The sequence below is a fragment of the Perca fluviatilis genome, chromosome 3, assembly GCF_010015445.1.
Source record: "Perca fluviatilis chromosome 3, GENO_Pfluv_1.0, whole genome shotgun sequence".
Taxonomy (NCBI): Eukaryota; Metazoa; Chordata; class Actinopteri; order Perciformes; family Percidae; genus Perca; species Perca fluviatilis.
In genome coordinates this window covers 15,835,036-15,845,634 of record NC_053114.1, presented here as the reverse complement: position 1 = coordinate 15,845,634, position 10,599 = coordinate 15,835,036, and the positions used below count along the sequence as shown (strand labels likewise).

Below are 10,599 nucleotides of genomic sequence, written 5' to 3'. Positions count from 1 at the left end.
TCCCTAAGCACTCGTCTTACAGCAGCAACAACAACAGCAGAGAGCAGAAGCCAGCAGGCAAGTGTTATTTACATAACCTTCTGGTAATTTACAAACTTTACAATCCATCGTTTTATGAGTGCATAACCTATATATACTAGTGTAGACCTTTGGTATCATTTCGGCATTATTAGTGGGTAATGTTAAGAGACACTTTGATCCATTAGCCTCTGCGCTTAAGCTATTCAGCAGCTAACGCTACTCTACGCTAACTCTCCCAATGTTAGACCCAGGTGAAAAAAGCTTCTGGGGGGGTGTTTGGCTCGAGGTCATGGTGCAAAGGACCCTAGGGTGAAATTACTCCGAACCATCACTTTAAGTAAAGGATCTGAATACTTCTTCCACCACTGCACTCGCCTGACATCATAACCACAACGCTAGATCAGATAGCATCTAAATTAAACATATTACAATTATTGGAAGAAAAAAAAGTTGATGCTGCCTGCATCAGAAGAAGGCCCTCCTTCCAGAAAGGTAGAGCAGGCTTTGCATTAACCTGATGTTGATCCATCCTGATTATGTTAACATCCAACAGAGTCAGCGCTGGGGAGAATAACAGCAGGTTGCAGTGCCAGAGGTGAGCAAGGTGACAGCAGTGAAGCAGACGTTCGCGTTGCTGCTACTCCATTATCGTAAGCATCTCTGATATCTTTAAAGTCTCTCTTTAAGTGATTCTGTCCGCATGTTAGACTGAACGCAAAATGATTTATCAACATCTCAGGAGGAGTATTCAGCCTTTAATTGTGTGCACTGATTTCATGTTCTGAAAGCTGATATGATCTGCAGAAATTACCGTGACCCTCATTTATAGAAATTGGACACTCTAATCAGTGGTGTAGTCTAATGTATTGTAGCGGGTATACTGTACTGTATATTTATAATGGCCAGAATCTGCCTTTGGGGGAGGGGGAAGCCGTATCATAGTGGGGGGTCTGGGTGTCCTCCCCCAGGGAAGTTTTGAGCATCTACGACTTCATTTCCTGTATTCGGATACACTTTTATGCACCAATTTGCGGTGGAAATACCTTTATTTAGCCTATGTGAAGAAGAAAAACCCAGATGACAATTCAAAATATATCAAACATATAATGGAAAGTATGTTGTTGCGTTTCATTGGGCATTTTTAAGTGGTTATATAGAAATCCTGGAGCTTTCTTAGTGGGTATACTGCGTATACCTGGGTATCACGTAGACTACGCCGCTGACTCTAATGAATCTTTAATGGTATCTTAAGATAATTTTTCAGTTTGTACATGAGTTTGATTTATGAAACTAACCTGAATGAAGCTGAGTCTGCCCCAGGGGCTATTCTAGGATCAAACCTTTAGGGGGGCTCAGCCCCTAATGAGAATGTGAGGGGTGTTAACCCCCCCCTGCTAAATCAGTAATTTCAAAATGGAGTTGAGCCCCCCTAAAAAGGGTCTAAAATCGCCCATGGTCTGCCTGTTTTGCACCTGTCTAATATAAACCACCGTGGGGATTGTAATAAATCAAACATTTCTCGCAAATCGATTTACAAATTTTTATCCGGCACCATTGGCATCTTAATGTAAGAAACTGAGGGTTCAATAATGAGCCCCATCAATTCTATTTAAAGACTGAACTGATTTTGAGTAATACTACCGCCGTTAAAATATGTTTGTATCAACCTATTTATGCAGCCTGCATGCAGTTCCCCACGGGGGTTCACATGTGGTTCTTAAGCCTGAAGAAACCTCAGCACAGCATGTAAGTAATGTGCTGTGTCAGATATAAACCTGGTTTAGAATTAATGCATTTCAACTTGATGTTTTACAGAGTCTTTGTTTCCTGTACACATGGTGAAATCAAATATAATTTTGCTTTTCTACGAATGGAGCCCTTAAATTGACACATTTCAGCTCTCATTGGCTGAAAGGCATTATTTATTTAAACAAGTTGTTAAAAAAGCATAGTTCGTATGTCGTATTGTATGATCTTGTCAGAAATCAAATGTTTTTAGTTGTTCCGAAGGAGTGAAAAACTATGGGGGGAAGACGCAAAATATGGACGGTGATAACGTTGCACATTTTCAAACTCCCTCCTGGAAGTCAAGAATGAAAAGAGAGCGCTACATGGAGAAGTTTGAATCTTCAAACCTTTCTCACCTCCACACAGCTGGCCAATCACGGCATGTAGTGGGTGTGAGATTGTTATTTTTGGTAAAATGATCAATATTATTGGTTCACTAATCCTAACTTCGGAAAGGTATGGAGGGAGGTTTCGACCATCTGATAAGCAGTTCTGATAAAGCATATAGGCTACTTTAGTCTGTTGATATTTTATATTCTTCTAATTGTAAACGGATCCAAACCAACCAATGAACTGATCCTGCAAACAAGTGTTGTATGTGCAGCCAAAGCCTGATATATCTTATTCCTCTGTGCCATAGAGCTCTGTTGTTGTCCCAAAACTATTAAAAACATTAGTGAGCCCCACTGTTGCACTGGAAGACATAAGCTTTCATTACCACGAACATGGTCACTGTTGTTTATTTTGAGTCAAAGCCTACTGTAAATACTCACTAATGCACCAAATGTATATCAATCCACTGAAAGTAATCCTCAACAAAATATTTACTCCTGTTTGAGTAACATGTTTAGCCTTTTTTTCTAATGAAAGTGTATATGACCTGTTTTTAGTTACTTCAGTTCATATGTTGGTTTGGACACAGTAACATAGACAGGAAAGTTGGAAAGTAATAAGAGAGGAACTAATTCATTCGATTTTTTTTTTATTATCACTACTTTAAGCTTACAATCCATCTAATTCCTTCCAGTTGGTTTTCCTCTATTTGTGGGATTTATTTACAGCAACAAAAATATATAGAATAAAGCCAGCATTATCTTATAAGCTACCATGTGCAATGCATCCTGGGGAAAAAAAGGAAAAAATCCAATGACAAACCTATCAACATTGGGGGTGACTGAAAATGGGAAATTTAGTCCACAGCAAATCCTATGTTTGCTTGTTTTGTGCTGTTGGTTACCTCAGCATGTATGATAGTTTGGCATTTCTATATATGACATTACCACGTATAAAATTGACTTGACTTGGCAGGTGAAAAGCTACAGATCAGATGATACGACAGACCTTTAAACCCTCTGCAGAGTGCAGGCAGTAACCAAAGATGAGATGTATCTTTTTTATCATCTGTAAATTACTGTGACCAGAGGCTGAAATTAACATTTTTCTTATGAGCCATTAATAAGTCATGGCTTTAAAGGTGCTGTAGGTAGGATTGTGAAGATCCAGGACTTAGCCAAAAAATTTGAACATCGACAACTTCTCAGTCCCTCCCCCCTTTCTGCTAAAGCCCAAAACCGTCTCCTAAGCCCATCCCCCCACAAGGGAGAATGAATGCGTGTGCATGAGCAGTGATTGACACACAGTTAGACACCCTCCCCCTGGCCCTGATTGGTGCATCTGAACAGGGAGCGGTTGGTTTTTGCAAATCGCACTACAGGCTGTATGTGGTGCCAGAGGAGCCAGATTTTTTTTTTAAATGACCCGCTTCATGTAGTTCTATTGGAACATAGGGTCAGTTTCAGCAAATATGACAGAAAGTTAGTTAGTTTTATAAGGCTTACCTACTGCACCTTTCAACACAAGGCATCCCTGGTCAGCTTCATTTCTGTATTTATTTATGCCTGAATATGTTTTATATTTTCAATATGCGTCTTGTCAACCGTACCTAAAGGAAAACCCGGGACTGGGGATAAAAGAAAAATAGCACTCTCTTTTTATAGCTGCGCTAATCAATATGTCTATATGAACAGTGGGTTGAATTACTAAGTGTAATGTGAAAGGGGATGCTTGTAGTGATAAACCTGAAGAGAGATGTAGAGCACTCTCAGCTCTATGGAGTAATTTAGCCTCTTTCCGCTTGTTGTTTTTTGTTTTTAATGCCCCCAAACTTGACTGTTTTGGTTCATTTTCGTCACCGTCATTTCAAGCTGTAGCAGGCAGCTGTTTTCAGCGAAAAAGCTCTGATAAACCCATTGAATGATGCCTGTGGATTTCTGTTACCAAGTGGCAAAATAAATGAACGCAGCTTTAAATGTTGTATAGACTTCACTACATATGGCAGCATATTTCTAAGAGGACTACTTTGACTGAGAAGAGCTATCACCTGTATTCTGTCTTTCTGCTTCCCTGTCTACAGACCACGTCAAGGTCCAGAATCTAAACTCTTTAGTATCTCTGAGGCGGTTTGATTCATTCATGACCGCTCACTGTAACCTTCAGTCCTGTTCCACAGTAACTAGGGCTTGTGTTGTGCCTGATTGGAGACTTCAACGCAGCAGGGGACGTAAATCTGTTTTATTAAGGAGGCATAGAAAGCCTTTGGCTGTTATCAACACCTATTAGCACAGCACAGCAAATCAAGACTTTATTTGTTACACCCCACTTCATCTCTGCAAATTCATGATCAATAGATGATTAAACCCACTGAATCAAGCATGTTTGGGTTTTTGGACTTCATGAAAAACACTCCCTGATTGGTGGCCAAATTTAGGTGGCTGTTATTCCTTCCAATAAGACATGTTTATGGTGCCGGCTGAATTGCTTTGCCTCCTCTGGATGCATGCATCACGTCTGTGATCAGGGACAACAAACAGTTGCAGTAAGAAGAAGGAAAAAAAAAATTCCCAGTGGAGTGCTTCTTCTTCTCTCAGCTGTGCTGGTGGAGATATGGCAGGCTGTAAAGAACCGGGAAGAGTCTGAGCCAACAAGTGAAATGAGACCTCAGTGCTGAGACTTTAAAAACAATATATTGTTTATAGTCATGCAGTATAGAAGATGTGGCAGAATATTTCTATCTCAGTGAAATACTGTGTTGGTGTTGTACTTGTTGTACTTGTGTGAGCGGAGCCGGGAGATCTGACCTGATTTTACTGTTATAACAGCTTCAAAGGAAAGGATCAGCCCAAATAGTAAATAGGCCTGATACTGCATTTATAGACATTTTAAAGATCATGATGAAGAAGATGATACCACTCTCATTAATGCACTGGAGTCGTGGTGTCACTGAGAGGTTGCCAGGAAACCACCGCAGACTCCACTCCACATACATGATAATAGAGGTGTCGCAAGCAAAAGCAGTTTTATACCATAATGCGAATACACCTTTTTAGAGGTGCTTGTTGGCAGTTTTTCCTACCTTTTGAACAGAGCCAGGCTAGCTGTTTTCCCCCTGTTTCAACTCTGTATGCTAAGCTACGCTAACAGGCCACTGGCTGTGGCCCCCCCAACCCATTGAACCACGTAGGTCATTTGTTCCTACGCTCTACTACCACCCACGTAGTTGCGTACAAAACTGAACTTCCAAGTTAACTAAAGTACGTAAGATCAAATAAGTCAACATTGACTTTTGGTTTCACACTGGACACGAACAGCATTCTCCTCGGTCAGAGTGCTGTTTTTGTTTGACCCATTCCTATGTGGACTTCGCACTCTTTCCACTACGTCACATAACGGTTAGTGGAGGTCGCTGCCAAAGTAAACGTAAATATGGCTGGTATTAAGCTGCTTGCATAAACGACCTATTTGGGCGTTTTTTTGGGGGGAGGACAGTCTGCCGTAGCCTTATATTTACTGTACGGACATGAAAGTGGCGTTGATCTTCTCATCTAGCCCTCGGCAAGAAAGCGGATGTGTATTTCCCAAAATGTTCCTTTGGTAAATCAATGAAAGTGTAGTGAAGTGTACCAGTAAAATGGCCTCAAGGACAATGAAACGTTTACTTGTCTGGTCACCAGTGTAATATTTAATTTAAGGTTGATTGTGTCCCTGAAATTGTGAACTAGGGTGTACGGTATGGCTGCTTTTACCTTATTTACTTTTTAAGATTTCACAATGACTCTCCGAATCATTCGACTTGACATTGTCTCGCTACTTTCACTCCAGTGGTTGCCCTTTTACAATTCCACTTGGTTTGACACAAACCAGTGTTTGGGATTTAGAGCAGCAATAGATGGATTAGAACATAGAGAGAGAGAGAGACACGCCTCAAATCCAATGTGTCTTTGAGGTGCTGTTTCATGTAATTAATCTGCCTAGCTTCACTACACTCAACCCATATTGCACGATGACACTAATAATGCCTAATTACATGATGTTGTATGTTTAAACGTGTAATTTAGGTAGAGTAATGGTGCATATAATGTATTTAGCTTTTAATCACTGGGCTTTTCGTGAGGAACTGAAGGAGTGAGGGTTTGCATTTCAATAAAGCCACTTGATGAGGGAGTATGGTTGTTGTTGTTGTTGTTGTTTTTCAGCAGATACTGTTTACTCTGAGCTCTGGCTCCCAAAATTCTCCCTCCGCCCTTCTCCTGGAGACAACTCAAAGACCCCCTGCTGGCAGCTCAGCGGAGCAGCTTTATCTGGGTTCTCCGCTCTCCCGTCTTTCCACAAGCCTTGTCTCATTGTGTCACCCCAATGTGTCAGCCACAGGCTGCAAGTCACAGTCACAAACTGCATCTCAGGGATGAGACAGCCATTCATTAGAGCATCAACACCAGCCCTCTCAACAAAGGTTCACTGTTCCCTTTCCCATCGCTCCATATGCATGTAAATCCATATGAATACAGAAGCAGCAAAGAGGATGTTCTGTTGCCGGTTAAGGGAATTTATGTGCAGAGCAACCAGGATAATTCTCAAAGTTATCTCTTCAAAGGGATACTTTGAAAAATGTTGTGTGCATGCACAGCTAATAGTAACATTTTTCCCCACAGATGCGTAAAATATGTACAATATGTACGGTATGCATGAAGCTCAAAGCAGTGAATCACATCAACTTGTGTTTTCAATGTCACCTTAGCTTTACATTTTCAGACGAATGCCTGTTTAGATCTTTGTTTCCAACAGGAATACAGAATCCAGCTGCTCTGACAGGACGTTAGTCCCCTTTTGGTGTGTTTTAGAGGGTGCATGGAAGTTTGTCTTTGATGCGAGTTTAGGGATAACTAAGATTACAATGCTATAACAAAGGCTGCTGAGTCCAGGGAACCTGACCACAAGCATAGTTGGTGGGTGGCCAAATGTAACGTAAACTTTAACGAGGGCTGTCGGCTTGACTTTGCTGATGTCAAACCTGGTTGTCAAGACAACACTTTGTGCCATAAGTCATGACGAAAGTCAGAAAAACAGAAGTTGTTCGCACCAACTAATCCTCTGTCAGCCCCCATGGAATAACCCACAACAACTTCTTCAAGGGTTTTACACAGTAATTATAAATGCATGAGTGCAGCCTATTTTTACCTATCGTAAAAAAATGCTATATTTAAACATACGCTTCCTTTCCTGATTAGCAACCTCGAACTACAATTTATAGCTTATCATGTGTTTTGCTACTTAGACAGAACTCTTTAGATCTCTACTTATCTTAAAATAAACTGGAACTGCATTGACTCAAAGTGGGATTTCAAAGTATTTCTGATACTTTGGGAGGCCGCAAATTTTGCTTCAACTGTCGATTTTTCTTCTTGCTGCATGGAGCACTGAGCCAAGACAAACCATCTTGACCGTTCAAAAAAATAGTAAGGGGGATTCTTTTTTTTTTTAATCGGGAAAGGAATGGCGAGGAGTTTATCATATTTCAGTTATTCATTTATTTACTAAGGCGCCATTGTTATTATGTGTGTCTTATAAAGAAATATGTGAAATTTGAGCAAAGGCCCTGGTCAGTTTTTCCACATTAAAATAGACTCTAATGTGATTTTTCCACTCGGAACAAGCTGAACCAGACTCCCATTACAAAAGTAGACATTTAAGCTTTGTGTTAAATTATGAGCACACTGGATGAACTCGACCATCTGAATTATGTTTTACTGCCTAAGAAAGAAACCGCTTCCTCTCATAAGATGGTTGCAGAATAAAATACTGTCCTTTTACTGAATGAAACTGGTTTGCTGAGTCATATAAAAGGAGTTGAACATATATCACCAGGCCACCCCTTCCTTCCCCAACCTCCATACCATTTCTGTCCCAGATTTTTATGAGATGCGATATCCCCCTACAAAAGCCCACTCACACACTCATACTATATTGTTTTCACATCTCTCTCTCCCCAGCAGCCTGGGAAAATTAATTTTACTCATGTAAGCAAAATACTGTCACGCCAGTAACCCAGTAAGAAATTTATATGATATATTTTATTTCACTCCTCCTCTCTTGTAGTATTGATCGGTGGCGCTATCTGAGCCCTGTGAGATTGCATTCCATGCAGAGTCCACGCAGGCAGGTAGGCAGGACTACTGCAGCGTAAACCGACATTTCAAGCCAGTCATCCAATAAACCCCACTTCTCTGTGAGCACATTCAGAATAGATTTAAACACAATACTTCCTGTCACGGTTGTTTTACTGCTGTATTTGATAATTGGGTTAAAGATTTTAAACACTGAACTCTCGTTTTGTTAGACACCACATTACCGTGTTGGCTGATTCATTGTGAGGGCATGGAAGGGTTCCACTGGTAGAGCAGGACAGTGACCGTGTTTAACAAACAGCCATACTGTTGATCAGGCAATAGGCAAAGGATAGGATTTGGTGAAAAGAAGTGCAAAAATCATTGAACAGTATTTTCTTCTGGCTGCGTTATACGGGTTTGCGTTGTAAATGGACTGCATTTATATAGCGCTTTTCCAATCTTGACGACTACTCAAAGCGCTTTTACATAGTACAGCCACCATTCACCGTTCACACACTGGTGGCCGAGGCTTCCATACAAGGTGCCACCTGCTCATCAGGTAAACATTTTTCACACTATCACACGGCCGATGTCAGGCTTTACCCTGGAAATGTACTTCCGTTGATCCAGACCACGTGGTAATGTACCAGGAATGTGCTCTTGCATGTCTGTGATTGGCCAACGCTACGGCTTTCCTGATGACGTTGTGTTGCGTTCGTCCCTGCATTGTTTAGCTGGAACCCCGTGTTGGCACTTCGCTGCGTTGACGGACTGGTGTTTAAAAGGCGTTTTAAAAATAACCCTGCAGGGCTCAAGTCAGTGTGTCCGAAGCTGTAGGCACAACGGTGCTTAAAGCTAAATGCTAACATGCTAATGTTTAGTAGGTAGTCGACCATGTTCAACATCTTAGTTTATTGTATTAGCATGCTAACATTTGCTACAATGTCAGGAATTGTTGAATCAATTCTGTACAAGTCTGGATTTCAAAAATCAAATAAGTAAAAATAAGTCATATTCTGTTTCATAATTACAGTTGAGCAGAATGCTGCAAATACTTTAATACTGATTAAAGTTAGTTCTATAAAGTTGGTTAACTGAAGTTGGAGTGATGGATCAAAGTAGCAGCTCTTCAAAGGTTGACCACATGTCATCTTAGAAAAGTCTGAAATGCGAATCGGGGATCGGAGACCTCGAAATGTCCTCGACAGCAAGACCAGGGAGACTTGAACTCCGAGTAAAAGTAAAATCAAAGGCTGAAGTGGCTTCTACTGAGATTTCTGACTCGCTCACTCAGAATTTAAAAAAATGAAGACACACAAAACCCAGCAGTTAAGTTAAAATGACCTCCAATAACCACTTGGTTGCAGCTTAACACAACCGGAGATAACATCTGAAAGAGGAAAGCAGCATTAGGTTTGGAGAGAGGCAGATAGCACAACAAAAACAATCTTCTGTGACTTACAGATTGCGTGCATGATTTTCAACCTCGGCACATCAAAGTCTTACAGCAGCAGGGTTACATAAAAAAATGTTTTTCTGAACACAAGTGCCTACATGGCCACCAGTCTTGGGAAAGCTGATAAATAGAGCTTGAAACTCCAGGAAAAAAAGAGGACGTCGAGTCATATAGACAGAAACCTTTGAAACGGCAAGATATGAAGCATCGGGGGGGGGACATGTTTTCCTTGGTGATATGGATGCAGAACAGCGATGTCTGCACAGTTGAATGATTATATTACAGTGAAAAGGCATTTTTGTTTTTAAAAGCAGTCATGGTGAGTAACACAAATGCTGCAGTAGCTGGTCTGCAGCAGTGATATGAGTCTTTATTTTAGCACTCAAACATGTGCTGTGATGCATTTGATATTATCAGTGACTTTGTTGCATAAGTCTTGCATGCAGTATGCCACTTATAATGTACTCAGGAGTACACTACATGGCCAGAAGTAGTTGGACATCCAAACTTTATGAGCATCTCATTACACATGGGCGTTAATCTGCTGCTGCAACAGCCTCCACTCCTCTGGTTTCTGGCTTTCCGCAAGACCTTGGAACCTGGCTGCAGGGATTTGCTCTTATTCAGCCATAAGAGCATCAGTGAGGTCGAGCACTGATGTCGGGCAATAAGACCTGGCTCGCTGCCGGTGATCCAGTTCTTCTTAAAGGTGTTGGATGGGGTTTAGGTCAGAGCTCTGTGCAGGCCAGTCAAGTTCTTCCACACCAAACTCTTAAAATCATGATTTTTTTAGATTATTTTTTGGGCATTTTTAGGAATTTATTTGGATAGGACAGCTTAGACTTGAAAGGGGGAGAGAGAGAGGGGGAATGACATGCAGAAAAGGGCCAC

General features: G+C 41.1%; 1 long non-coding RNA gene across 3 annotated transcripts in view; it reads left to right on the top strand.

Moving 5' to 3' along the window:
* The window catches only part of LOC120555431, a 30,090-nt gene that overhangs the window by 3,065 nt on the left and 16,426 nt on the right, over positions 1–10,599 (top strand). For all 3 annotated transcript variants that reach the window (XR_005638713.1, XR_005638712.1, XR_005638714.1), the window contains exon 2: positions 575–671. This is a non-coding gene — a long non-coding RNA (uncharacterized LOC120555431). The remainder of the gene's footprint in view (positions 1–574; positions 672–10,599) is intronic.